The sequence below is a fragment of the Stylophora pistillata genome, chromosome 3 (genome assembly GCF_964205215.1).
Source record: "Stylophora pistillata chromosome 3, jaStyPist1.2, whole genome shotgun sequence".
In the NCBI taxonomy this organism is placed as follows: domain Eukaryota; kingdom Metazoa; phylum Cnidaria; class Anthozoa; order Scleractinia; family Pocilloporidae; genus Stylophora; species Stylophora pistillata.
Genome location: NC_142521.1, coordinates 43,310,266 through 43,316,265, shown reverse-complemented (window position 1 = coordinate 43,316,265; position 6,000 = coordinate 43,310,266). Strand labels below are relative to the sequence as shown.

At 41.4% G+C, this 6,000-nt stretch overlaps 1 pseudogene; it reads left to right on the top strand.

The window, feature by feature from the left end:
- The first annotated feature begins 2,812 nt into the window (after nt 1–2,812).
- Nucleotides 2,813–5,589, top strand: LOC148736233 (uncharacterized; annotated as a pseudogene).
- Nucleotides 5,590–6,000: the final 411 nt, after the last annotated feature.

The following is a 6,000-nucleotide window of genomic DNA, read 5'->3' as shown; positions in this document are numbered from 1 at the left end:
AGCTAACGCTCGAAACGTCACCTTTTGCAATCGTTACGGTGGCCAATTTACCCTTTCAACTTTGTTGATACATCCAAATTATTCGTTACACCCACCGACGCAGCCCCAAAACAGTTTCTTTCGAAACTATCAGCCTTTACTGATTTCTATGGTTACATACGAAATCGCGCCTTTAGCAGCAACGGTTCATTTTTTCATTGGTGTTTATATGATAAATAGAATATATCACGGTCGCTTGGAATTTCTCTTCGAGTTTTGAGACATATTGCACTCGTTTGCTTCGCTCGCATATTTTTCAACACTCGAAGAGAAATTTCGTATCTCCGTGCGGCACGAACATTCTCTATTTATCTTTTATCCTGAAGCATCATCTGCGCATCCCTGGACTGATTTAAGATAAGGTTCTGATTTTCCCGCTAATATATTAAAAAACAAAACGTAAGTGTCACTTGAAAGCAACACTGATATTTGCCTGTAATTGCCTCTTTTATGTCATGCAAAATTTCTGAGCCTCTTTCATAAAGACGCTTATATCGTCGCTCTACCGTCTTTCTCATGCCTAGAAGAACGGACAAATTAAGCAATGAAATATATGCCATGAAAATTATTCGGTTTCGCACAGTTTCACAAAGCTTAACGATAATGATATTAACTCAAAGAAAAAGCTATGACACAAACGGGGCTCACAGGACCCCAAGATTTCTTCTCCCCCTCTTCCTCCCCCCTCCCCCTCCCCCCCAACGATCCACGACCCTAAGCAACGAAATATGCTGAGTGTACATTCTCAAAGACACTAGTTAAGTTTTCACCGAATTTTTGTGGGGTGGACTGGCCTAGGAAAGTATTTTTTTTATTGGTTTGTTTGTTTGTTTGTTTATTTGTTTGTTAAAAGTCGCGAGATGGACGGGCGAAACTAAAAGGGTAATTACTTGGTTCCGTCTGACTACAGAAGATTATTATAACGCGTATCTCAAGGATGGCAGGGAGTGCTAAGTTCTATTGGTTCCCACATGGTCAGCCTCCTTCTTACAGTCATTTAAAAGTCAGCCAACAGTTAACTGGCTACCATAGCGTCCGTGTAAAAGTAGTTACTTGTACACGTAGAACAGGAAGTCAACTTACAATATAAAAAAACTCCTTGGAACGGAAAGAGATGAAGTTCGTGCAATAGCTTTAATACGCTTTAACAATGTTTACACTACCACTGAAAAAATTACGGAACAGTAAGTAATAGTTTTAATCAATTGCTGGATCGTTCTTAACCCCTTCCCAGCCGGCAAAAAACCTTATAATTTGGCCATACAGAACTTAAGCTCACTTTGTGTGTCGTTATATGAATTATCCCTTACAATATTTGCGGTTTTGAGACACCGTGGGTTCAGAATTTGGGGTCACGTGACCTAGATCACCCGGTCGTGTTTGGATACGTTCAAATCGATTCGTTTCCTCGCGTTTAGGAGTGTTTTTCGAGCCATTTTCCCTCTGCAGAAGCCCTTAGGACAGCATCATTAAGATGGAATGTGGGTAGAGGCAAGCCTCTAAAAGAAAACAGAGGTCAGAGGTGGTTTCATGTAGACTGGACCGCCAAAATCCTTTCATGCAAGCTTGGCGAGTTCACAAGTGAAGTCGTGTCTCTGGCCCATCTTTGGATGGCTACCAGCACCTACCAAGGCTTTTTGGGCCAGTTTTGCGCGGCAAAAGTCTCGATCGATGTGATATTTTGCTGGTAGGACTGGGTAGCCCGACACGATTCTAATGATTTGTTAAAATGGAAATGTGAGGTGTTGCCTTCTCGAGTTGTGGTGGAATTTCCAGAATTCTTTTTGGTCATAAACGAGGCAAAGGTTGCGTTTGCGACACGAGCTTTCGTCAAAAGGAAGAACAAGGGCTAGCGGATAAAGTGAGAAGGCATTTTCCAGCCAAACAGCAAGATCTGGCCTTGAGGTGTGTTTTGAATGCAAACTTTTGATTTCTTGAGCAAGTTTTGGTCTTAAAAATCGACACTTTTTCATTGTTGCTCCTGGAACAGAATGCTGGATTTTTGGGATTTGTTGTTATATGAACGGTTCACTGCAATGGAAATCGGGAATCATTGTGGGTGTTTTAAGCTGCAATAGGTGTCACATAAAACAGCCTTGCAATGTACACACTTACATAATGTTGTCTCTTAAGAGGAAATAGAGACCTTAAGATTTGAGGACGTCACCTGTCTAGGACGCCACCGGAAGTTCTTTTTCACCTAAAAATGACATTGCGCATGTCTGCGTGTGAATGGGACGGCGTTTCAGATGTGGTGAGTTTTATAAATGGCGGCCAGTCACGTTCCCGTACATCTCTTAACTTACATCTTTTTCGTGACTTCTATTTTACCGCTCAGACATTTTCATCATCTTGGTTTTACAACTCGCTCCTACATCGCCGCTCGACGATTTTCGCTTGGCCACCAAAGTGTAAAACTCCCAATTCTTAAATGGTCTAAGCATGGCGCAACGACTATCTCTCTACCTGACATCCAATACGTCGTTGGAGCGGACTTCGTCTTACTGTGCGGCGACATTCACCCGCATCCTGGTCCTCGCCCTACTTTAAAACCTTTTGTTAATATGACTACGATTCAAGCAAACAAATGTTCCACAACTCAAGACTCGAGGAACCGAAACCATTGGCCGTTTTCACACTAGAGGACGGACAAATCGTCTGGACGGACAAATCGTCTGGCATTTGTTCGTCGAATTTGAATTCGAGAATGCAGAAAAGTTGTCCGTCTTATGAGCGCAAAGAGAACAGGCACTAGGTCGTGTTGTAAAGCAAAATGGCTGCCGCCATGTTGAAACTTCCCATAAAACCTCGCTCTGTTGCTAGTCCCATTTCCTCGCGGTGAGAAGATCGAACATTTCACCGTCTGATATGAATTTAAGTCGTACTGTCGTCGAGTTGTTCGTCTCGACGGACAAATCGTCTTCAAAAAAATCGTCTTTCGAGACGGCCAAATATCAGACGATTTGTTCGTCGAAAAATTTGTTCGTCCCGTTTTCACATCAGACGACTTTTTCGTCTAAGACGATTTGTCCGTCTAGACGATTTGTCTGTCCTCTGGTGTGAAAACGACTATTATCTTACGGTAGCTCATTAGAATGTTCGCTCCATGGCGTCCCGTGAAAATTTTCACCTCGTCGAACAAATAGTTGTTAATTATGATATATTTACAATTTCAGAGACCTGGTTGGATCCTTCAGTTTGCGATTCTGACTTAAAGTGCACCTAAACCCAAAAATTGTTTTTTCGCTCAACGAAATAAGCCTATTTTTTGGAGTATTTCTGTGCAAAAATTTTTTTATTTTCTCAAGTCTTCAATTTTCTGAGCCCAGTCAAAATACGGAAAAATCGGCGCCATCTTGTCCCACGACCGAGTTTAAAGAGGAGTGGCTCTAGCGGGTAATGTGACGTCAAATCGAGAACACGAAAGTTTGCATTTCACACATTTTCACTTGTTTGGGAAGGTTGTAGTCGATATTGTCTGAAAATATGCCGACTAAGTGTGTTGTAGAAGGATGTAGCAACGTGCGAAATTTGCAAGAGGGTATCGCGCTTCATACATTCCTCATACAACACACCTAGTCGGCATAGTTCGGACAATATCGACGACAACCTTCCCAAACGAGTGAAAATGTGTGAAATGCAGACTTTCGTGTTCTCGATTTGATGTCACATTACCCGCTAGAGCCACTCCTCTTTAAACTCGGTCGTGGGGCAAGATGGCGCCGATTTTTCCGTATTTTGACTGGGCACAGAAAATTGAAGACTTGAGAAAATAAAAAAATTTCTGGACAGAAATACTCCAAAAAATACGCTTATTTCGTTGAGCGAAAAAAAATTTTTGGGTTTAGGTGCACTTTAAATATATCTGGCTATATTCTAACTAGGAAAGACCCTGGAACTCAGAAAAAAAGGAGGAGGGCTTATCGTTTACGCTAAAAACAAGTTTAAAGTTTCTGTGCTTGATACTTGGTCTGCTGTATCCGAACACAACTTTCAGCAGTTATGGCTTAAAGTTCAATGCAGGAAATTCAGATCTTTCTTGTTATGCACAGTATATAGACCTCCTGACGCTCCGATAAGTTTTCTGGAAGATTTATCTAAAACAGTCGTCGATTCTTTACTACAAGGCGTAAACGTTGTAATACTGGGAGACCTAAATTGTGACGTCCTTGGAAATGGGTCCGATGGTCTTGTCTGATTTCTGCTTACGCTTTAATCTTGCACAGATGGTAAAATTTCCTACCAGGGTGACCGAAACATCAAAATCAATCATCGACGTCGTTTTAACCAAGAACGAAAGTATCATCAGTTCGTGTGGCGTGAAGGTGTGCGCTATCAGTGATCACAACTTAGTTTGCATGTCAATGAAATTGAAAACACCAAGTTCCCGTTATTCATATATTACTACCAGGAGCTATAAACACTATGACCCAAACAAGTTCCTTAGCGATTTGGAAAACGTCCCTTTTCATATGGTTGAATTTTTCAATGATATCGATGATCGAGTATATGCTTTTAACTGTTTATTTCTTGAGGCTTTAAGCAATCACGTCCCAATCAAGCGAATCAAGATAAAATCAAAACCTAACCATTTATCTCTCTTGAGATTAAACATACTGGGAGAGAAGTGAAACGCGAAATTAGATTTGCGGAAATGGAACACGTTCGATCAGAGCTTCGAATTACTAATGGAAATACTAACTCCATCTGGAAAATGATTAACCGAGTAATCCCAAAGAAAAACACATCATCTTTAACGACGGTAGAAGATTTTAACGCTCTAGCCAACAAGTTTAACGAGTTCTATACCAACGTTGGACCACCAGCAGCTAAAAAGGCCTCCGCTCTTGCCATCGAGCACGGACTAACCTTCCGGGATATAAATCAGCATCCTACTAGCATCAGCGACGAGGATTGCGTAAAGTTCAGATTCCATTCTGTTACCGACGAAGATTTTCCAAGATTATAAAATATCTTTCACCTAATAAAGCACCCGGATATGATAAAATTACTGCTAGAGTGTTGAAAGACAGCTCATCTGCGACTGTCCCAATCATTACCAACCTTATTAATGGGTCGTTTTCTCAAAACTCCTTTCCTAATGCTTGGAAAATGGCTGAAGTCATTCCCATCCGAAAGTCTGGTGACCATGAAGATCCTGCCAACACACGTCCTATATCATTGTTTGGATATATCAACAAAGTTGAAGTGGTAAATTGGCCACCGTAACGATTCCAAAAGCTGACGTTTCGAGCGTTAGCCCTTCGTCGGAGCGAATAGAGGAATTGTGGGTTGTGTGTGCTTTTAAAGGCAGAGAATGGAGCTACGTTATTGGTGGGAACATGGCAACGAGAAAAACAAGAATAAATTAGTGGAATGAAAAGCGTTCGTTGATCCCTGTGGGATTTAGACTGCCGGTTTGAAAGATGAGCTTTAGTTCAAGATTTTTACGGCTCTCCGTGCTACCTAAGTGTAAGGAAAGACCGCAGATTGCCATATGTTGCTTAGAATGATTAGGTAAATTAAAATGTCTAGCGACTGGTTTCGATGTGTCCTTGTCATTCCTTTCCACGTCTCGAAGGTGTTCTCGGAATCGGTCACCTAGTCTTCTGCCTGTTTCGCCGATGTATATCTTTTTGCAATAAGTGCAAGTTATGCAATAGATTACATTGGCGGAGGTCCACGTGAAGTGAATGGTGATCTTAATGGATCGTTTAGGTCCCGATATTTTATCAGTGTTGTGAATGAAAGGACTCGTTTTGCATCGTGCACGAGCGCATTTAAAAGTGCCTGGTTGCTCATTAGTCTGAAAAGAACTTCTGACCAAAAAATTGTCTATCTTTTTGTCGCGTTTGAATGAAATGAGGGGAGGCTGCGAAAAGATAGCGCTTGTCTCTAGATCGTTTTGAAGTAATTTAAACTTTTTAAGAATGATGGAATTAACTGAGTGGTTGTGAGGGT